Raw genomic sequence first — 23,480 nt, 5'->3', positions numbered from 1 at the left:
GAAAGCTCGACTTGTTGCAAAGATGTTTTCGACAAAGTTCAAAGAGTTGACTACGATAGACTTTCTCACTCGTAGCGATGTTGAAAGTCTGTTGGAATTATGTTAGCAGTTGATGCACCATTTATGAAATCTTGCAGATAGGATGTCAAAATATTGCTTCCTTGACGGTTTCCTTGAGGAAAGGTTGTATGTGATACAACCAGAAGATTTTGTCGATCCTAAAGGGTGCTAACAAGTATGCAAAGCTCCAGCGATCCTTCTATGGACTAGAGCAAGCATCTCTGAGTTGGAATAAACATTTTGATGAGATGATCAAATTTTTTGGTTTTATACAAAGTTTATGAGAAACTTGTATTTCCAAAGAAGTGAGTGGGAGCACTATAGAATTTCTAATGAATATATGTGGTTCACATATTGTTGATCGGAAATAATGTAGAATTTCTGGAAAGCATAAAGGTTTGTTTGAAAGGAGTTTTTCAAAGGAAAAACCTCCATAATCTACTTGAACAGTGAGCATCAAGATCTATGGAGATAGATCAAAGTGCTTAATATAACATTCAAAAAAATGCATGCCTTGACAAGTTTTTGAAAGTGTTTAAAATAGATCAGCAAAAGAAGGAGTTCTTGGTTGTGTTATAAGGTGTGAATTTTGAGTAAGACTCAAAAGCCCGACCACGGCATAAGAAAGAGAAAGGACGAATGTCGTCCCCTATGCATCAGTCGTAGGCTCTATAAGTATGGAATGGTGTGTACCGCACCTAAAGTGTGCCTTGCCATGAGTGAGTCAAGGGGTACAAGAGTGACCTAGGAATGGATCACTGGATAGCGGTCAAAGTTATCCTTAGTAACTAATGGACTAAGGAATTTTTCTTGATTATGGAGGTGATTAAAGAGTTCGTCATAAAGGAGTTACGTCTATGCAAGCTTTGTCACTAATCCGGATGACTCTGAGTAGTAAACCGGATTCGTATAGTGGAGCAATCAGTTGGAATAGTTCCAAATGGTACATGGTAGCAGTATCTATATGAAGACGTAGAGATTTGTAAAGCACACACGGATCTGAAAGGTTCAGACCCGTTGACTAATAAACCTCTCTCACAAGCAAGACATGATCGAACCCCAGAACTGTATGGGTGTTGGATTCATTGCAATCACATAGTGATGTGAACTAGATTATTGCCTCTAGTGCAAGTGGGAGACTATTGGAAATATGCCCTAGAGGCAATAATAAATTGGTTATTATTATATTTCCTAGTTCATGATAATTGTCTATTATTCATGCTATAAGTGTATTAACCGAAAACTGTAATACATGTGTGAATACATAGATCACAATGTGTCCCTAGTGAGCCTCTAGTTGGCTAGCTCATTGATCAATGGATGATCATGGTTTCCTGATAATGGACATTGGATGTCATTGATAACGGGATCACATCATTAAGAGAATGATGTGTTGGACAAGACCCAATCCTAAGCATAGCACTAGATCATGTTGTTCGTATGCTAAAGCTTTTCTAGTGTCAAGTATCTTTTCCTTAGACCGTGAGATTGTGCAACTCCCAATACCATATGAGTGCTTCGGGTGTATCAAACATCACAATGTAAGTGGTTGACCATAAAGGTGCACTACGGGTATCTCCGAAAGTATCTGTTGGGTTGGCACGATTCAAGACCAGGATTTGTCACTCCTTGTGAACGGAGAGGTATCTCTAGGCCCACTAGATAGAACATCATCATAATGAGCTCAGTGTGACTAAGGAGCTAGCCACGGGATGATCTGCTACGGAACAAGTAAAGAGACTTGCTGGTAACGAGATTGAACAAGGTATGGGGATATCAACAATCGAATCTCGGGCAAGTATCATACAGATAGACAAAGAGAACTGTATACGGGATTAAGTGAATCCTTACATTGTGGTTCATCCAATGAGATCATCATGGAACATGTGGGAACCAAGAAGGATATCCAGAGCCCACTGTTCGTTATTGACTGGAGAGGTGTCTCGGTCATGTCTACATGCTTCCCGAACCCGTAGGGTCTACACACTTAAGGTTCGATGATGCTAGGGTTATATGGGAATAGTGTATGACGTTACCGAAGCTTGTTCGGAGTCTCGGATGTGATCCTGGACATCACGAGGAGCTTCAGAATTGTCCTAAGGTGAAGATTGATATATAGGATGAGGGGTTTAGGACGCTGGAAATGTTTCGGGCATCACTGGTAATGTACCGGAACCACCGGACGGGTTCCGGGGGTCCACCGGGAGGGGCCACCAGCCCCAAAGGCTAACATGGGCCAAAAAGGTGGAAGGGAACCAGCCCAGAGTGGGTTGGTGCGCCTCCCACCTAGGCCCAAGGCGCAGCAAGAGAGGAAAAGGGGGAAACCCTAGCGCAGATGGGCCCAAGGCCCATCTGGGGTGCGCCACCTCCCCTCTCCATGCCCTGGCCGCCACCTCCCAGATGAGATGGGGCTGCCGCACCCTTTGGGGGTGGGAACCCTAAGGGTGGGTGCCCCCTCCCTCTCCCCCTATATATATTGGAGGGTTTGGCCTTTGGAGAACACACAGAAATCGTTTCCTCCCTCTCCAGGCAGCCTAGTTCTTCCTTCTCTTCATAGCTTGGAGAAGCTCCGCCGGAATCCCTCGTAGCTCCATCGCCACCGCGCCGTTGCGCTGCCGGAGCGCTCCCTCAACATCTTCCTCCTCCTTGCTGGATCAAGGTGCGGGAGACATCATCGGGTTGTACGTGTGTTGAACGCGGGGGTGTCGTTGTTCGGCACGTAGATCAGAATCACATCGTGATCTGAATCACTGCGAGTACGACTCCATCGACCGTGTTCCAGTAATGCTTCCGCTTAGCGATCTTCAAAGGTATGAAGATGCTCTACCCCATTACTCGTTGCTAGTTTCTCCATAGATATATCCTTGTTTGGCATAGGATTTTTTTTAAAATTACTACGTTCCCCAACATTTTCAAGTTCCCTTAGAATCTGAGGATGAAGCTGGAGACTATGAACTCAGAAATCATCAGAAACAAGCAACAAAGAGTGGCTCAAGCAAGCGGCACTCAAATTCCTCTTATGCTGGACCCAAGGATTCTGCTTGACTTTATTGATATCTGGTACAAGGATCCACATACCCCAATTGATGACTTGAAATTGCACCCTCATCCAAGTCATGTGTTGACTGCTTTTATAGCTGAAGAGAAATGGAAATATGAAAAGGCCAAAAGAGCCAGAACGGGTCAGAACAAGGTACGCTTCTTGAGGAACAATGTTCTCTCATTGACTACTGGCCAAATTATTTCTGCTCAAACTGAGATCAAAAACCTCAGTGATGAATATGAAAGATATCATGCTGATAGGCAAGGTGCCAAGGTCAGATTCGTTAATATAGCAATCAAAGTCATCACGGACCATAGAACAAGGATTGCAGCACCATCGCACCCACAAGTTCCTCACGCTAGCTCCTCTGCTCAACCTGCTGAAGAAACTGCTCAGTCGGCTGAAGAAATTCCAGCTCCTAAATAAATTGCCAGGGCTGGTGAAGAAATTCTAGCTCCTGAAGAAACTGCCAGGGCAACATCCACTATTGCGCTTGAAGAAGAATCCAGACCAGCAAAATAATATGTTGCACTTGAGGAAATTGAACCAGGCAGGGTGACTGCATCAGTCGTGTCTGAAGGAATTGCATGACCTTCACCCTCTACTCCACTAGCAAAATTTTAAAGTTGACGAAAGTCACACTTCCTTCTGCATCAGAAGCGAACAAAACAAAGTCTATGGAGAAGGACGCTGCACGAAAGAGAAAGGCATCGTCATGTGCAAATTCCTTAGATGTCAAGAGATTGAGGATTTTGCCAAGTTTCTCAACGGAACCCATTGATGCAACTCCTATGTCTGTTGTACCTTCATATGAAATAGTACCATTTGGTGAAGACTACTTCATCCCAGATGAAGAAAATAAAGAAAATCAATATGTTGCTTCCATAGAGCAGATTGATGAAGAAATTGAAGTGGATGTAATGAATTCATCCCCTCGGGTATTTTTGTGGTTTTGTCACGGCACATGTCGTCGTGGAAGTACTTAGCGAAGGAGCCATCGCACCTTGGTGGCGACTCAAAGGGGGTGAGTGGAAGCGAGACTCAGATTTACCCGGGTTCGGCCCCTCGTGTGGAGGTAAAAGCCTATGTCCTGCTTTGTGTGTATTGATGGTGGATTCGATTACAAGGAGGGCGTAACTTGCCTGACCTAGCTGTCGATGATTTCTAACTTGATCTATCTGCCCAGAGACTCACCTTTATATACAGATCGAGGCCCTAGGGTTTACACAGTCCTGGCCACGTTACAAATCATGGCCTTCCATATCTCTAAGTCGCCGTGTTTGCCAAGCCAGGGAAACTCCTTGGCGACTTATCTTCTTCATCAATCCTGAACCGCCATCTGGCTCATCAGCCCTGGCGGCCATCTGACAAAGATCTCTCAACACGCCTCAGGCTTGAGCCAAGGCTTACATTGACCATGTATGTATGAGTCGCTGCTTTCCTGATATTGGGTCGGTCATACCGCAGTTATTTCCCCAACATTAGGCCCCAGGTTGACTTGAATTTATTCACGCCAACAAACCTTTACTCTTATCTTCGGTGACTCATATCACCTCCATCTTTCCTTCAATGAGTGGCAAGCCGCCAGCTTCCTCAATTTGCTTGAGTCGCCAGGTCATTTGTCGATGACGTCCCCTTCTCCACTATTCCCGGAATTCTGGTGACATCACTTTCCAACGGATCCTTTTTCGTCCTTATCCTGTGATCCGAAAATTTAGGCGCCATCATCCTTGGTTTTCAATCTGTTGCCATGATTCCCGTGCCTGCCGTTTTCTGTCTTGCCCTAGGCCTTTAAATAGCCGAAGGGGAGTGGGAGGGCACCGCCACCTACCCCCACTTATTCCCTTCAGCCGCATCGTCTTCTTCCAGCCCATACCTCGACCACCTCGTCGTTGCCGAAGCCCCATCGCAGGTCGTCGCGGTCCAGCTGCTTCCCGAGCCATTCGAGGGTGCGGCCGTCGTCGCATGACCTCCTCATTCTTCGCCCAGAATCTCCTCCGTCCTTCAGGTAAATCTCCTTCTCCCATTAGGAGTAGATCCTGAACCTTTGCACTTCTTAGGGCTGCACCAGAGCTCCATGAACATCGTATCCCCTTGCCTTTTAGCCTATCCAGATATGGTATTGTAGATCCATATATGTAATGATAGTCGTGGTAGTTCTTCTCATGTTCCCCAGTGATTCGTCGTTCCTCCTCTGTTGCTCAAAGATCTATGCACCATTTTTCGTAGTGTTCTTTTGCGTTCTTATTGTTCAATCCTTCAGCCAGCATCATTTTCTCCATTGGAATCACCCGTAGATCTATAAATTATCGCTTGATGTTGGAAACATGTTTGTCGTCAATCGAGAATATCCTTAAGGAAACCTTTTAGAGTCGTAACCCGCCTCCTTTCACCATGGCGAGTTATAATATCCTTGCATATACATCTTTGATCATTTAGCTGGCAAGTTGCCACTCCGTAGTTCTTGACAACCCGCCCTGCTCTTTCTTTTGTAGTTATGGGCACCATCTCAAAATGCAACTGGCTGCCAACAGAGGTCAACGATGATTATCTTGATAAATTTGTGAAAACGGGTAATCTAGATCCCAAGGGAATCATCGGGTGGTGGACTGCCTTTGGGGAAACAATTCCCCAACTCGCGGAAGGGGAGGTAGTCGTGTTTGCTGATCACCTGGAGCGAGGCTTCAAGCCGCCCGACTCAAAGTTTTTTAGAGACGCCCTACATTTCTTCCACCTTCATCCTCAAGACTTGGGACCAAATTTCATCAGTAATCTTTGTCAATTTCAAGTATTATGTGAGGCTTATCTGCAAATAGAGCCCACCGTGCTGTTGTTTCGACAGTTTTTCTATCTGAACCGCCAAACAGAGTTTGCCCATGGACCTAGCTTAGAGCGGGGTGGAGTCAATATTCAGCGATGTCGTGAATGTCGGTTTCCGGCTATCACATTAACTAGTCATCCCAAAGGCTGGGCGAAGACTTGGTTCTACTGTCGCGATACTTCTCCATCCAGCAAAAACCCTCTGCTAGGCTTCAGGGAAGAACACCTACCTATGGACTTCGAGCTGCCCGAAAAATTGACTGAAGAAGAGGAGGCCACACTTGTCCCTATCTTTGGTAAGCTAAGGGCCCTTACCACCAACGGTCTTACCGGGATTGATCTGATCCGCTGTTGGGTAGAGTGAAGGATTATGCCCTTAAGCCAACGAAATGGTTTGATGTGTGAGTATGATGGCGGCTTGAACCACCCCCAATGCTTTTACAATATGAGGCTCTTTGAAAAATACATTCTTGATATCATAAAGTCGCTATGTAGCGAGCCTATTGAGAATTGCTCCAAAATTGGGCTCAAACCCTTTTGCATCACCAACCCGGCTCCAGAGGTAAACAACCCGCCTCCAAAATGTAACCTTTCCATATACTCATTTATATTTCTGATCTTGAGCTTTTCATCATGTCTAATCAGAGGGATTCGGCGTTTTGGACTCGGAGAACCAAGACAACTGTCAAGAAGACAACAAAACCCCCCTACAAGACGAAGAAGAAGAACAAAGGCAAAGTTGCAGCTAAGAAGTCATCTGTTGTTGGCGAGTCTCGGGATGTTGAGGAACAGTTAGAGGTAAAATTTCTCGTCTTTATTGTTTCATTATGACTTGCACTTATGCTTTACCACCTTTGTTTATAGGATGATGACTATGAGAGCCAAGATGAAGATGTCGAGGTAATTTCCATTTCTTCTGACTCAACTTATCCCCCCCCCCAAGCCGGCCAGGCGAATTTGTAGGAAAGTTCCCATGTCTCACCCGGATGCTCATCTAGACCCCAATTTCCTTTTGAACAAGGCGAGTTACACACCCAAACGTCACACTCGAAGCCATTCTAGAGATTCAGTGTACGGCTTGCCTCAGAAAACAATTGGTCACAAACGTCAAAGCGAGGTATGTTTCCGCGAGCATTTTTTTTCTCCTTATGTAAGATATTCTCGCAATTTATCCAATCTTTGAATCCTTGTCAATCAGGTTTCACCTCCTTCATCTGGCGATTCAGCAATGTCGACTCTCCCCCCAATGATTCGTGTTCATGGGTAAGTTTCTTTACTAACATGTTCTTTCAAACATCAATGTCTTGGTTCCAACACTGCTAACTTTGTTTCTCAGAGCGCAAGCAAAGAAAAGGAAGACACGCGACTCGTCTTCAGCTCCCAAAGAGGTTGAAACGCCCGGTAAAGGTACCTCCATCCCAGAGGCTCGAGAAGAACCGGCTGAAGTTCGGGACAATATTTTTGATGATATTTCTGATATCCGGGTCAAGCCTTCAAGCTCCCAAAAGGAGGTGATTGAAAACATCAACCCGCCCAGTCCTGCTAAAACGCCTAAAGACCCAGACGCGGTCATTGTTACTGGTACTGGTTATTCTAAGCCTGCAACCGCGGTGTTAACCAAACACACACCAAAAGATGCCCAAGTATTTGCAGAGAAGGATATCGCCAAGCTGAAGCTTCCTCATTATGAAAAATTGGAGTTTGAGGAATTATATTCCGGTTTTGTGAGCCGCCTGGAGGCAAGCCGCAAGATGGAGAAAAGTGTGGCTAACTTGATGTGAATCAAACATGAGGTATGATATTTTTACCTTTGTTAATATATCCTCCCATTAGCCCTCGAAAGGACGGGTCATCCATGATGAATCGTACTTTTGAATCATTCACCAATGTGTAGCCCCCAAGGGCGGGGTCATCTTTGTAGAGATGATCCGGATGTTGAACTTATATTGGCAAAGAACAGCTTCAACCTGTAGCCCCCAAGGGCCGGGTCATCTTTTGAAAGATGAGTCGGGTCTTGAATCTTGTATTTGAACATAAAATTTCTTCAACCTGTAGCCCCCAAGGGCCGGGTCATATTTTGAAAGATGAGTTAGGTCTTGAATCTTGTATTTGAACATAAAATTTCTTCAACTTGTAGCCCCCAAGGGTCGGGTCATCTTTTGAAAGATGAGTCGGGTCTTGAACTTGTAATTAAATATAAAATTTCTTCAACCTGTAGCCCCAAGGGTCGGGTCATCTTTTGAAAGATGAGTTGGGTCTGGAACTTGTGATATAAAATTTCTTCAACCTATAGCCCCCAAGGGCCGGGTCATCTTTTAGAAGATGAGTCGGGTCTTGTATGAAGGTATGACCTTAAAAGAATTGAGTCATACATTAGCCCCCAAGTGTCAGGGATGTTGCTTGCAATGGTCCTGAAACTTTCTTCACAAATGTTTTGTTGCAGGAATCCTTGACTCAGGCTGACTCAACCGTGGTCGGCTTAAAAGAAAGCTTAGATGAACAGCGGGATGCTCGGGCAAAGTTTAAAGAAAAAATTCGTCTTGCCCTTTCTGACATAGAGAAGATGAAAGCCGAACACAAAAGGTTTGAAGATAAGGCCCATGCTAAGCAAGCCGCCGTCTTGAAACGGGTGGAACAAGACGAAGAAAAGTTGAAAGCCGCTCTTCAAGAACTCTCCAGCTTGAACCATCATATCTCCAACATGACCCAAGCTATATTTGGTAAGGGTCAATTACCTTCTTCTGAAAAGTGATGCAAGGCATATTGCAAATGCTAATTATCTTGTTTTGCCACTCGTAGGTCCACGAGCCGCCACCCTGCAAAATGACTGCATTCTGAAGCTGAAAGCGATTTATACTTTAACGGAGCAGCTATATACGGGCGGGATGATGACTATGAAGGCCATGATGGGCAACAGGGAACCCATAAGATCCATCCAGCACATGTTGGGTTGCTTGTCAACATTGCCGCCCTAGGTAGAAGAATTAAAAACATCAGCCGCTTGTAAAGGGGCACTGACCACCCTAACTCGGTGTTTGGCCTATGCCCCCGAACTTAAGCCGGAGGAGGTAGTTGCTGGCTTTCTAGAGTTAAAAGATGATGCGTCAGATTTCACCGAAGAGGAGTACCATCATTGTTTGAAAGAGCCATGTTCCGGAGCGACTCAGCTAGCAGCCAGCCTGGACTTAGGCAAGTACCAGGCGGCTTATGATGAACACAACAAAAGGGTGACTCCTCCCTCGTATGAAGTCACCAGCCTGACTCCACGATGCCATAAGAATCCTTTCGACTTTGACGTTGATTTGTCCGCCATCTTGACTGATGAAGACGAGTTCGTCGCCTTGACCAATTGCAATTGGAAATTTGGCGACTTACAGATCAAAGACGGTGAAAGCTCAAAGCAGGGTGACCCGGAGGCGGCTTGAACCAAATTGTCATGAAGTTTATCCTCCAAGAATATTTTGATCCTTTTCTGACCAGGATATGATTCATGGTATGGCCTGCTGAGCCATGTAATAGTCTTAGGATTCAGGAAAACAGTATGATAACCAAACCTTGTGATTTGTGTTTGGAAGTTTCAGCCTTCATTAATATGAATCGCCTTTCCCAAAGCTTTGTCATGTTTTGGCAAAAAAGTTCTTTGCCCTCTTTATCAGAGAAAAACAATAGACCGGCTCAGTGAGTCGCGGTGGGTTATTAAATTTTTTATGAAACCTTTGGGCGATGCCACAAAGATAGTCATAAAGTTCGTCAGCTCGATGAGTTGCGACAGGATAGGACGAGTTTGAAAACTCTAGTGCTACCCCAAGAAGGCTTTTGCAACAGCCCAAGTTGTTTAGACCGGCCGATCAGGCGCGAGTCAGGCTTCAGTGAAGCAGGTTCAGTGAACCCATGGTTTTTGTCTATTTTCCATGTGCCGGCTCTCGTCAGTACCTTTCATGTTTTAACCAAGGCAAGTCCAGGGTCCAAAAGTGGATTGACTCGCCAAGAGTACATGGGACCATAGGGCGAATTGCCAAACACACAGTCCAGTATAACCATTGTAATGCATTAATTTTTCGCTAGCCAAGAGGGTATTCAGGCCAAACTCGGTGAGTGGAAGCCCCCAAGTGACCTATGATTCGGGAAAAGCCAGACATAGGATTGCAGAAGCGTATACGCTCTTACTACAAAACTATTTGGGAGCTAGTAGCCCCCAAGTAAGCCGGCTTAATTCTCAAAACCATATAAGGTGCCCATGTTTGAACCGTGCAACGTGGCAACTTTGGTCCTCTTTGGTGTATCAACATGCAGTTTTGAAATAAGCGCGACGTGGCGAATTATGCTCTTTGATGCTGATAGCATCCCTGCTTGGATGACTTATGGAACAATAAAGACTCATGCTTTCAAGCAGCTGAAACGACAAAAGACCCCGAAGTTCGTGGGTGCCGGCTTTATTGCTTTATATATAAAATAAGAGATTTACAAATCCAAAATTGTAAACATAGGTAAGGAGCCGGTGGCCCTAAGTATAGTATGGCTGCAAGTGGGCGATGTTCCATGGGCGGGTTGTCTCAACCTCTGTTGTTGGCCTATCTGGGCGAAGATCCACCAAGTAATATGAACCGTTGTGGAGATTCTTGCTGACGACAAAAGGTCCTTCCCATGGAGGGGATAACTTATGCATACCAGTATGATCATGAATCAACCGGAGCACTAAGTCGCCCTCTTGAAAAGCTTGGCTTTTGACTCAACGACTGTGATAGCGTCGCAAGTCTTGTTGATAAATCGACAATCATGACACGGCCAAATCACTCTCCTCCTCCAAGGCATCCAATGAATCTTGACGTGCTAACTCGATGTCTTGTTCCACATAGGCGGCGACTCGTGGTGAGTCGTGTCTGATGTCACTTGGTAGTACTGCCTCTGCTCCGTAGACCAGGAAAAAAGGCATGAAACCAGTAGACCGATTAGGGGTGGTTCTGATGCTCCATAAAACTGGAGGCAATTCTTCAACCCAACATCCCGGAGTACATTCCAGAGGTACCATAAGTCGGGGCTTGATTCCTGGCAATATTTCTTGATTTGCCCTTTCTGCCTCTCCATTGGACTGGGGGTGTGCAACTGTAGAAACATCAAGCCGGATGTGCTCCTTTGCGCAAAACTCTTGCATGGCGCCTTTGGATAAATTAGTACCATTATCAGTAATAATACTATGAGGATACCCGACGCGAAAAATCAAACTTTTAAGGAACTTGACGACCGTGTCTCCATCACAGCTGCTAACCGGCTCTGCTTCAACCCATTTGGTAAACTTGTCAACTGCCACCAAGAGGTGAGTCTTTTTATTGGACGACATCTTGAAAGGACCAACCATGTCCAGCCCCCAGACCGCAAAAGGCCATGTAATTGGGATCATCCATAATTCCTGAGCCGGCACATGCATGTGACATCCAAATTTTTGGCAGCCATCACATCGGCGAACTATATCCTCAGCATCTGCATGAGCTGTCAACCAGTAAAACCCATGCCTAAAGGTTTTGGATACCAGAGAGCGTGACCCGGCGTGATGAATACAGTCGCCTGCATGAATATCGTTAAGAATCGCACACCCTTCCTCAGAAGAGACACACCTTTGAAAAACTCCAGAAGTGCTTCGCTTGTGTAACTCGCCTTTATGTATGACCATGGACTTGCATCGACGGACAATTTGGCGGGCCAATAACTCATCAGTAGGTAACTCGCCTCGTGCCAGATACGCCATGTAGGGGATTGCCCAATCCGGGGTAGCACGGAGAGCCGCTACAAGTTGAGACTCAGGATCAGGAACCGCCAAGTCTTCCTCTGAAGGCAGTCTTACTGACGGGTTATACAATACATCCAAAAAGTCATTAGGTGGAACCGGCTTACACTGTGAACCGAGTCGTGAAAGAGCATCCGCCGCCTCATTGAGTTGACGATCAATGTGATCCACCTGATAGCCACGAACATGACCCGCCACATCCGACACAGCTCGCCTATAAGCCGCCATCAAGGGATCTCTGGAATCCCACATGCCAGAAACTTGATGTGCTACTAGATCTGAGTCGCCCAAACATCTGACTCGACTGGGGTTCATCTCTTTGTCGATTCGCAACCCATGGAGCAAGGCTTCATACTCCGTCACATTGTTGGTACATGGGAACATGAGTTGGAGGACACAGAAAACCTTGTCACCCTACGGCGAAGTCAATACCACGCCATCCCCCGAGCCTTCCAGCTACCTAGACCCGTCAAAATGGATAGTCCAATACGTGTGATCAAGTATGTCTTCCAGAATCTGCAACTCGGTCCAATCGTTGATGAAATCCACTAGTGCTTGACATTTAATGGTTGTGCAAGGGGTATATCTCAAATGGTAGGATCCTAGCTCAATGGCCCATTTAGCAATCACTGAGTGGGGTAGAACGGATCACCGTGATAGGATGCTCTTAAAAGTAGTGTTCCAGCTTCCGACTTGCCATAAACACCCCGAAGACCAGCTTCTGCCAATGCGTATAGTGATGTATGGAGAGGGTTAGGACCTCGCTGATAAAGTAGACTAGTCATTGAACCGGTTATTACTTCCCTTCCTCTTTGCGCTCGACGACCACTGCCACGCTTACCGCTTTAGAATTGGTCGCGATGTACAGGAGCATAGGCTCTTTGTCGGTTGGAGCATATAATACAGGCAGCTTAGCCAGTTGTTGCTTCTAGGCTTCGAAAGCTTCGTTGGCTTCATCCGTCCAAACAAAGCGACCAGTTTTCTTGAGCAGCTGATAAAGAGGGATGGCTTTCTCCCCAAGGTGACTTATGAACCAACTTACAGCAGCAATGCGACCCGCCATGCGTTGAACCTGATTGATATTGGCCGGCTTGCCTAGCGAAGTGATCGCTTCAATTTTATCCGGGTTAGCTTTGATGCCTCGTTCTGACACCAAGAAGCCTAATAACTTTCCTGCAGGGACACCAAAAACACACTTGGTAGGGTTAAGCCTCATCTAGTACACGCGCAAATTGTCAAAAGTCTCCCTGAGGTCCTCCAAAAGTGATTCTTTCTTCTGGGATCTGACCACAATATCGTCAGCATAGGCGTGAACATTGCGCCTGATCTGGCTGTGCATGTAATTCTGGATGCAACGTTGATAAGTCGCCCCCGCGCTCTTGAACCCGAATGGCATGGACACGTAACAAAAGGCTCCAAAGGGGGTTATGAATAACGTTTTCTCCTAATTCCCCACAGCCATCTTGATCTGGTGGTACCCTGAGTAAGCATCCAGAAAACACAATCGCTCGCAACCCGCCGTCGAGTCAATGATTTGATCAATGCGAGGGAGGGCGAAAGGGTCCTTTGGTCAGGCCCTGTTGAGGTAGGTATAGTCAATGCACATGCGGAAAGTGCCATTCTTCTTTAGCACCAAGACCGGGTTAGCCAACCATTTAGGATGGAAAACCTCAATGATGAACCCAGCGGCCAAAAGTCGGGCAACTTCCTCCCCAATTGCCTTACGTTGTTCTTCATTAAACCGGCGAAGACACTGCCGAGCCGGCTTTATCTTAGGGTCAATATTAAGATGGTGCTCAGAGAATTCTCTCGGTACACCTGGCATGTCTGAAGGCTTCCATGCAAAGGTGTCCCGATTCTCACGGATGAATTCGATGAGTGTGCTTTCCTATTTGGGATCCAGACCCGTCCCAATGGTGAACTGCTTGGATGAGTCGCCAGGCGTGAAATCTATTACCTTCGTATTATCCATCGGTTTAAACTTGAGGGGCGGCTCTGAATCGATTATGGGTCTCTTCAGCGGTGTCATATCTTTCGGGTCAACATTGGCTTGGTGAAATTTTAGATCCTCAGTCGCGCAAGCCGACTCGGCATAAGCCGTGTCTCCTTCCTCACATTCTTGAGATATCTTCATGTCCCCGTTGATTGTGATAGTCCCCTTAGGGCCAGGCATTTTGATCTTGAGGTAGACATAACATGGGCGGGTCATGAAGTGAGTGTAAGCCGGCCTTCCGAACAGTGTGTGGTAAGGGATCTTGATCTTGACCACCTCAAACATGAGGGATTCGCTCCTCTAATTGGACTCCGTGCCAAAAGCTACATTAAGTTTGATTCGCCCAAAAGGGTATGCAGACTTACCCGGAACAATGTCGTGGAAGACCGTGGAAGATGGCATCAAGTCGCCCTCTGAAAAATCATCCGCCGAAAGGTATCGAAACATAAGATGTTAATGCTGCTGCCGCCATCCATAAGGACTTTGGAAAGGGTGTAGCCCCCGACCTGGGAGCCACGACCAGAGCCAAATCGCCGGGGTTATTAACCCGGGGCGGGTGATCCTCCCTACTCCATATAATGGGCTATTAGACCAATTGATGTACATGGGGAGCGCCGGCTCAACCACGCTAAAAGCTCTGTGTTTCATCTTTCGGTCACTTTTGCAAGTGCTGGTGGTGAACACATGATATTGTCTGTTGTTCAACTGCTTCGGATTATTCTGGAAGACTCCATTGTCATCATGCCGCTGGGGATCGCCTTGCGGGGGCGGTTGCTAAAATACACCCTGCGTGTTGTACCGCTGATTGTTGTGAACCTAGTATTGCCCGGCATTAGACTGTGACCCGCCCTGCGGGCCCGGGTTGGGAAACCCACCGAACGGGCTTCGGTGTGGTCCGGGCGTGCCAAACTGTTCCTGATGTCCAGCTTGGTTACCTCCTTGACCTTTTTTGAGCGCCTCGGCTCGGAACTCCTGCATCACATAGCAATCCTCCCAAGAGTGGGTAGACGGACCTTCGGCAGTGGCGTGTTGTGGGCAAGGGCCTTTGAGCATCTCGTGATACTTGTGTGGTTTCTTTCCACTAAAGCCCCTTTTCTTCTAGTGTTGGTTCCCATTGCCGGCGTTAGTGTTAGCGACGAAGTCTGTGATGCCTTCCTGCTGCCTCCTTTTACTTTGTCCCGTGGTGTTGTGATTGCCTCGCCCTTGGAACTGGGTGTGACCTTTTGATGACTCGCCTCTCCTGGCGGTGCTAACTTTGTCGTCATCCTCCCCAGGATCCTCAGTGTCGTTTGACTCGGCATACCTCGTTAGGGTGTCCATCAACTCGCCCATGTCTTGCACTTTACATTTGAGTCGCCCAAACTTCAGCACCAAAGGCTCGTAGTGACATTTTTTCTCCAGGATCAGCACGGCCTGAGCCGCCGAGATACCATCTGAAGAATGGATGACCTCTGCAACTCGCCGCGTCCAATGATGGGCCGACTCATCCGGGCGTTGGACGCAGTGTTGTAGGTCAACGATGGTCATCGGGCGCTTACAAGTTCCTCGAAAAATTTTGACGAAGCGTTCCTTCAACTCGGCCCAGGTGTTGATGGAATTGGGCGGCAGGTTCTTCAACCACGTGCGTGTCGTTCCTACGAGCATCATGGTGAAATACTTAGCGCAGACAACCTCATTCACATTGAGCATATCCATTGCGAGCTCGTAACTTTTGATCCACGAACCTGGCTCGATGTCTGGTGTGTAATTGGGTACCTTTCGTGGTCCTTTGAAATCTTTCGGCAAGCGCTCGTTGCGAAGGGCGGGCGTTAGACAAGGCACCTCAACGTGCCGGCCACCTGTCTCAGTACACGTGGGAGGAGGCAGGGTGTAAGCCGGATAGCCCTGACCCACCGCAGCTGGTGTTTCCATCAAGCGGGCAGCTCGCGCCGCATCCACAAGGTTCTGAGCCCGTGTGTCGAGCATCCCGGGCGGATTGATCTGCAGCAGACGTCGTTGCTCGCTGGTCACCGCAGGCAGCTCATCATGGCGACTCCTGGTGTGACTCGCCTGAGACGTGGAGTGTAACCGCTCGCGGCTATGCGAATATTGTGCATGTTGTACCACCACTGTTTTCAGCATCTTGATGGCGTTCCTTGCCTCCACCTCGTCCGAGGAGTTTCCGTGAATCGGGAGGGATTCAAGGTGGCGGGTTGCCGCTAGCACGTTTTCCATGGGGTTCGAGAAGTGACCTCGTGGCGTCTGGAAACGGGGTGCATGAGCCTCCGTTGGCTGAGGCGGCTGTGGGTTGAGCGGTGGTCGAGCCAGATCGCCCCCTGGGGCGGCCTGCCACGGCCAATTGCGTTCCATCCCAAGGGTATGCGGGCTGTCAAAGAGGCGAGTTGGGTTTAAATCACCCGGTAGGCGGCCATGATGCCTCCTTTGGTGGATCGCGTCGGAGGCACGCTGCTGTCGCTCAAGACGCCAGCCTTCCATATTCAACCGCTCTATTTCCGCGGCGATCTGGGCCTACTGTGTGGCCATCCGGGCGACTTCGGCTTCTACGTCCCGCTGGACCTTGGCCATCTCCTCCCTTAGTTTCGTCAGTTCAGCGTTGACCGTTTCCTGGTTCTCTGCCGTTAGAGTGATCGCCATGAGTTTGGCCGTCTCTGCTGCCAGGTCTGCTATGGCTTGAGCCGAGGTCTTCCCCGACCCGTAAGCTTCATTGTTGCCCGTCGGGTTTGGTTGAGGCGGTGCTACTCCCGCCATGTAGATGGCGACTTGACGGTGCGGCCCCGCAAAGTCCTTAGGGATTACTGCCTCCGGCAATCCCCCGAGTTGTCCCTCGTGGAGGGGGTAGATTGAATCTATATCACCCATGGATGACTCGTCGTCCGAGTTGACGGGGGTGATCTCCTGGATTACCGGCCCGTCCGGTAGGTCAGTTCCCTGCGTAAAACCCACGAAGACATGGTGTTCCCTGAACTGATGTTTGGCGGGATGGGCGTACTGGGTCGGCTCGACGATGTCGGTGAAGGTGTCCGTCTCAGGTACGGGTATCCCAATCGTGCCGATGAAAACGTGGATCTTGCCGAAGGGGACCCTGTATCCAGATTCGATTGAATCGGCCTCTGGTCCCCACTGAGAGTTGTCGATGTAGTACTTCCCGCGGCGGCTTTTCGTCATTATGCCAACTTCATAGCTTACTGACCCCTGGAAGGGCTCCCTTCGAGAATTCAACTCCACCGTGCGCAAGCCCCACGGTGGGCGCCAACTTTCGTGGTTTTGTCACGGAAGATGTCCTCATGAAAGGACTTAGTGAAAGAGCCATCGCACCTTGGTGGCGACTCAAAGGGGGTGAGCGGAAGCGAGACTCAGATTTACCCAGGTTCGGCCCCTCGTGTGGAGGTAAAAGCCTACATCCTGCTTTTTGTGTATTGATGGTGGATTCGATTACAAGGAGGGCATAACTCACCTGACCTAGCTCTCGATGATTTCTAACTTGATCTATCTGCCCCAGAGACTCGCCTTTATATACAGGTCGAGGCCCTAGGGTTTACAAAGTCCTGGCCATGTTACAAACCGTGGCCTTCCATATCTCTAAGTTGTCGTGTTTGCCAAGCCAGGGAAACTCCTTGGCGACTTATCTTCTTCATCAATCATGAACCGTGATATGGCTCATGGGCCCTGGCGGCCTTCTGACAAAGATCTCTCAAAACGCCTCAAGCGTAAGCCAAGGCTTACATTGACCATGTATGTATGAGTCGCCGCTTTCCTGACCCGGCCCAATAGGGCGGGTCATACCACAGGTAATATCCCCAACAGGTATCATCTCCCAACCCCGGTTCACTTCTGAACAGGTTGGTTGATAACCTAGAAGTATATGGGATCACGACAGTCTTCAAGGGTAGTATTTTACCCTAATTTATTGATTCGATATAAGGGGAGCCAAAGAATATTTATTAGCTGTAACAATTGAGTTGTGAATTCAACCGCACTTGGGATATCTTTTTGCAGCACGTATTTAGTAGCACAACTAGTGATAGTAGTAACAGTAACAGTGATAGTAGCGATTTTGGTAAGAGTAATATCAATAGCAATTTAGTAGCAGGTGTGATAGTAGCAACTTAACAAGAACTAGTATGTGTAAAACGTAGGCACGTGGATCAGCAGTGAATAATGATTTAGATGGCATTGATCATATAACAATTACACACTAGGGCGACACGGAACTAGCTCCAAATCATCAATATAATGTAAGCATGTATTTCGTATATGGTCATGCGTGCTTGTGATAAGAGCTTGCATGGCATCTTTTGTCCTACCCTCCTGTGCCAGCAGGGTCCTATTGGAAAATTAGGTCTATTAAGACCTACTTTTAATAGAAAACTGGAACAAAACATTAACATATAGTGAATACATGAACTCGTCAAACTACGACAGTCACCGGAAAGAATCCCAATTATTCTCACCTTGCGGTATGCGGATCAAGACACGTAATAGATAACTATAACTTGCAACATAGGATCCAAATCATGAAAACATAATAGGGACCAAGCCCTATCAAACTTAACTTGATTACATGATCAGTCTCATCCAATCCCATCGTTGTTCAACAAGCCTACAAAGGAATTACTCACTCTCGGTGGTGAGCATCATGGTGGTGTTGATGGAGAAGGGTTGGTGATGACGACGGCGATGAATCCCCCTCTTCGGAGCCCCAAACGGACTCCAGATCAGCCCTCCGGAGGAAGAACAGGAGGTGGCGGCGGCTCCGTCTTGTAGAATGCGATGAAAACTTCTCTCTTATTTTTTTCTTGGAGAATATGAATTTATAGGAGTGGAATTAGGATCGGAGGAGCCTCTAGGCCCCCACAAGCCGTCAGGGCACCGCCTAGGGGCGCCCTGTTGGCTTGTGGCCCCCTGGCACTCCCCCTCTGGTAGTTCTTCGCTCCATAAATCCTTATAAGTATCAAAAATAATTCACAAAAAAATTTGTCTGATTCCGAGAACTTTTATTTCTACACAAAAATAACACCAAGGAAGTTCTGCTGAAAACAGAATCAATCCAGGGTATTTTCATTCAATACATTCAAATTAGAGCAAAAGTGTTTGGAAAAGTAGATACATTGGAGACGTATCACTGGTGTTGAAGAAATTGATAAGGGCGTGGATATTGGCAACACACCTCCTATTATCAATGATGAATATTGGGAAGTTGCACACCCAAATTCGCTAATGACCAACCCTCTCAGCCAAATTCTTGTGTCTCTTGCTCAAACGGAAGAAATTCAAACAGTGTCTGAACGTCGACCCACTCCACTCAAGTCAATTCTAGAAGAGCTTGTTGTTCCTCTCATTACTCATTCTGGAGAACCTCTTGTTGAAGAACCTACTGCTCACATTCCTCAACCAATTGTTGAAGAACTCGTGGCTGATGAAATCAACACTCAGACTATTGTTGAAGAAATTGTTGCTCAAATTCCTCGGTCTGCTCTTGAAGAACCTGTGGCACTAAATCTTTGGACTGTTGAAACAGCTATTGTGCCAAGGGAAATTGTGAGGCATTACAAGCCAAATCTTCAACCCAAACCCTTCCATCCCTTCAAAGGCACCAAGCAGCCCAAATTCAACAAAGAAAATGTCTATGATGAACATCATTTCTTCACGGGTGCAAGTCCCTATGACTAGGCAAGAGTTAGGCACAAGAGGTTTTGGACTTCTACCTAGATCAATATCTATGGTGCATTTCTATTTGGTAAGCACAAACTCTTCCACGACCATCAAATTCCTCACGTGGTTATGGAGTTCATTCCATGCTTCTCTCCAGTTCTCAATGTTCTTCATGAAGCTGGCTCCAACCATTCTATGTTGACATCTGTGATTGGAATGAAGAGCTTATTCTTCAGTTCTATGCAACTTTGCACATCTCACGTGATGCCAATGATATTAACAGATGGATACTTGACTAATGACTGAAGATACACATTACACTGCACTGACAACTGAATTGCTTTATGTAGTGCTAGTCGGTATTCCACCTGAAGGCGCAAGATAAGGAACCTGAAGTTCCAAATCATCTCGATGCAAGTGCTAATGAAGCCTTTGGCACCAGGATAAGCTCCAAGAAACACCTTCCTACTGAATGGTTTCTTGTACATGATAAGAACTATATACCGCATATCGACAAAAACCCTTAGTCCTACCACGTGTCAAAACTCTGAAGAAGATGTGGTTGGAATCATGAAGAATCTGTTGTTCAACATCATTCACGGTATTCCCATAAATTTTCACAATTTATTCATGAGTACTTTGGCCAATGTTGCCTTATCACCATTTGAATTGAAGTCGAATGCTCCCTAGATTATGAAATTGATCAAAGCAAGATCTTCAATTCCTTATCAAGTTGACTTTCAGAATCACTTCAGCTTTTTGCCCTCGATTGAAGTCATCAAGAAGACATTTTCCTAAGTGGACAGGAAGGGCAAAGCAATTATTGGTGAAGGCACTCGTGCTTTGGATGGCCAATTTCATCAAGCTGCTTCATCTTCCACAAATGATGATACCGCTTCCCAAGATTCTGCACAAAAGGCTTCAACACAAAATCGTCGATCTTCTTCCCCATGAGTGGTGACTGATCCTGAGCTTATTCTAAGTCTTGATCAGAAGGTCGATCGCAATCACAAATGGGTAGAACGTCAATTTGGTGCAATTCTTCAAAATATGACTATTATGCATAACTCCGTGAGGAAGAAGCACTATTAGGCTAATGAAATCTTCGACCACACGTGAGCCATCCTATCCCATCTCGGGACTCCTCAAGAACTTGAAGAGATGGAATTTCAGCAGAACTTCGATTGGTCATGGCCACCTTCAAAGAAATTCAAGAAGGTTAAAGTTCCTCAACTGATTACATGCTCATTTTCTTCATCGCGCTCGAGGGATGAAGCTAAGGACCTCGATGGCACTGTTGTGGGCCCTACAATGATAGATGACCCCGACAACGCTCGCGCTCGTCCACCACCTTCAAGATGATATTCCTCACGGGCGTTAGTCCTCAATTCTCGTCACTTGATGACAAAGGGGGAGAAATTTGAGTTAGTCTTCAAGCAGGTCTAAGCGAGTCTATATATGGGATGTTTTTGTTAAGTTACAACTAAGCGAGGTGTTTCCTTGTATGAGTTGTAAACTTAAGTCCGATGGTGGCCTGACGCTTTTAAACTGTTGTGTGCATGCCTATTCCTCAAGTTTATTTATGCACGCATGCTGAATTTTTTCACACACCATTTTCGATCATGCATTTCAATTTCCTCAAGATATATGTCAAATGCATGTATGGATTACAAGATATAAGGGGACATCTCCATGATTTTAACCTACCATGTGCATTTGCAGTCCAAAGCAAAATCCTCAAATATGCACATCTTCAGGGGGATTCTCTCTATATCTTACAATCAAATTCCTCAAACTCGGTACTTACACATCATATGTTTATCCCTGTTGAAAACTTAACCTATTTGTCATCAATCAGCAAAAAGGGGGAGATTGTTAGTGCATCTAGTGTGCCTTAGTGATGTTGGTGTATTTAAGACTTATAGGTTCAGGGACTAATATGTTTGTGAGTGTACACATGCTCTATAAGTCACTCATGAGTTTGATATATCCGAAGAATTTCGACCCCTCAAAATGAATGTATTCAACTAAAGACTTTGATATTTTCCTAAAGACTTTGAAAGTGAGGACATTGGTGTATTCTTGAAGATATTGATGCGAGGACTGTGAAGCATGAAGACTTCTGTTTTCATAGTTTCATTTCCTTTCTTTTCATTCATAGGAACACCGTACTGTTAAAGGGAGATGAGGTATTACTAAGGAAAAAATTCCAAGTGATGCCCATATAAATGCCTACACATAACCAATCCTTCGAGTGAAGCCTTTGGAAATCTCTTGCAGTTCGGTCAAATTCTTCAGTGACAGAGACGTATATCTTCTAGTCTGTGAGGAAATTGCTCTCACTAAGGAGTTAGGATTTCGCCAGTGCGAATTGCCTACAAGTGAGGAACAAGATATATCTGAATACTTTCATAATTTAAAGTTCCGGTCATTGTTGTGCTTGGCACCAGCTGTCCCTAAGATCGTATCCACATAACGGTCAAATCATTGGGGGCATTTATGTCTTATCATGTCGGGTTGCACCCTCGCTATAAATAGTCGCCGCCCCATAACCACTAGTTGGTTGGATGCTCGGAGAGAGAAATTGACAAGTGTCATTTGAGAGCAACCCATCCTCCAAGGACCCAAAACCCAAAAACCAAAAACCCAATGTGATTGAGCATCATTGAAGAGATTGTTCCTATGTGGAACCGACATAGGTTACCTTTGTAGACTGTGTATCTTCTAGACTGTTAGGCGTCATGGTCTAGAGCATCCAAGGGGAAATTATGGATTGTCAGGTGACCAAGTTTGTGAGGTCTGTGCGACCTTAGCTCAAGGAGAATGTGGTAAGGGTTATGTCCTAGGATTGTGTGTCCTTTGGTTTAAATACCAAGCCGCTCCAAACCAGACCTACGACTGCCACAGCAGTTGGAACTGGGTCATCAAACCATTTTCTTCACCGAGCTCATGGTTCTATTTCCTCAACCCTTTCATTTCCTCGAATACTTGTTGATGAAACTGATCGTTACTGTTTGAAGACTTTCTCAGTTTCCTCATCTCAAATTCTTCAGTCACCTTGTTCGTCTCCTGCTTATCATGTTTACACACTACCTGTACTCTATGTTAGTTTTGTTTCATCATGACAACTATGTTATTGCCATGTTATGCTTACACCTGAGTACTTATTTTGCTGCAAGTAGTTCGTCACTTAGCAAATTCCTCAAGTAGTAATTCATGTGTGACGAATTTGTAAAAATCGCCTATTCATGCCCCCCCCTCTATTCGATATAACGGACTTTCACTAACTATTGCACTAGGCCAATTAAGTACCTTAATATGACATGTCATCCATTTGGTTGTGCATTTCATTGAATGTGTTCCTTTTCTTGTTCCCGGTGTTTGTTACTTCTCGGTACAAGATGAGTCCAACATTGTGATCATTTACATCGATGAAGAGCTTTACTATCTTTAGAAGTGCCAGGCAGGCAACCACCTTGAGCATCCTGATACAATCCCATGCTATTGCTCTTGTTGTCTTTTACTACATTATGACAACAACAGTTCAATGGTTAAATGTTTTGGTAGTTGAACCCATTCATGTCCACGACATGTCTTTGTCAAAGTAAATAATTAAAACATCTTAGCATGAGTAGGAATTTCTTGCACCATGTTGTGACTACTCTGCCATACTTGCTTGCTATGCCTGCTATGCTTAGAGTCGTGTAGGGTCTGATCCATCTGGGCCATGAATTGAAATGGTTGTGTTCATATCCTACTATGTGAGATCTAAGTGTGTGAACTTGATTTGGTAAAGGTGGTGATGAGAGGCCATGTAGGAGTACACGATGGGTTATCTCATTGAGACTAACCTTAAGAACACTCTCGACCACACATTGGGATCTGGTTAATCCAAGCTATCTCGTCCTATAAATCACCTTGATCTCAGTCTATCAGTTCAACTAGTTTCTAGTGTTTGTTAGGTAGGTGTTGTGGATTACCAAACGAATACCATATGATTAGATGGTCTTGGGTCATAGCACATGGTCAGGCATACAAAGTACATGAACGGTACATCAGCGGATCGGCTTGGGGCCCTGCACACATCGTTTAAGGCCGTATTGGAAACCATGGCCGGACTTTCATTATGG

The sequence above is a fragment of the Hordeum vulgare genome, chromosome 1H, assembly GCF_904849725.1.
Source record: "Hordeum vulgare subsp. vulgare chromosome 1H, MorexV3_pseudomolecules_assembly, whole genome shotgun sequence".
Lineage (NCBI taxonomy): Eukaryota > Viridiplantae > Streptophyta > Magnoliopsida > Poales > Poaceae > Hordeum > Hordeum vulgare.
The sequence above is the reverse complement of the archived record's forward strand: the minus strand, read 5'-3'. Positions refer to the sequence as shown.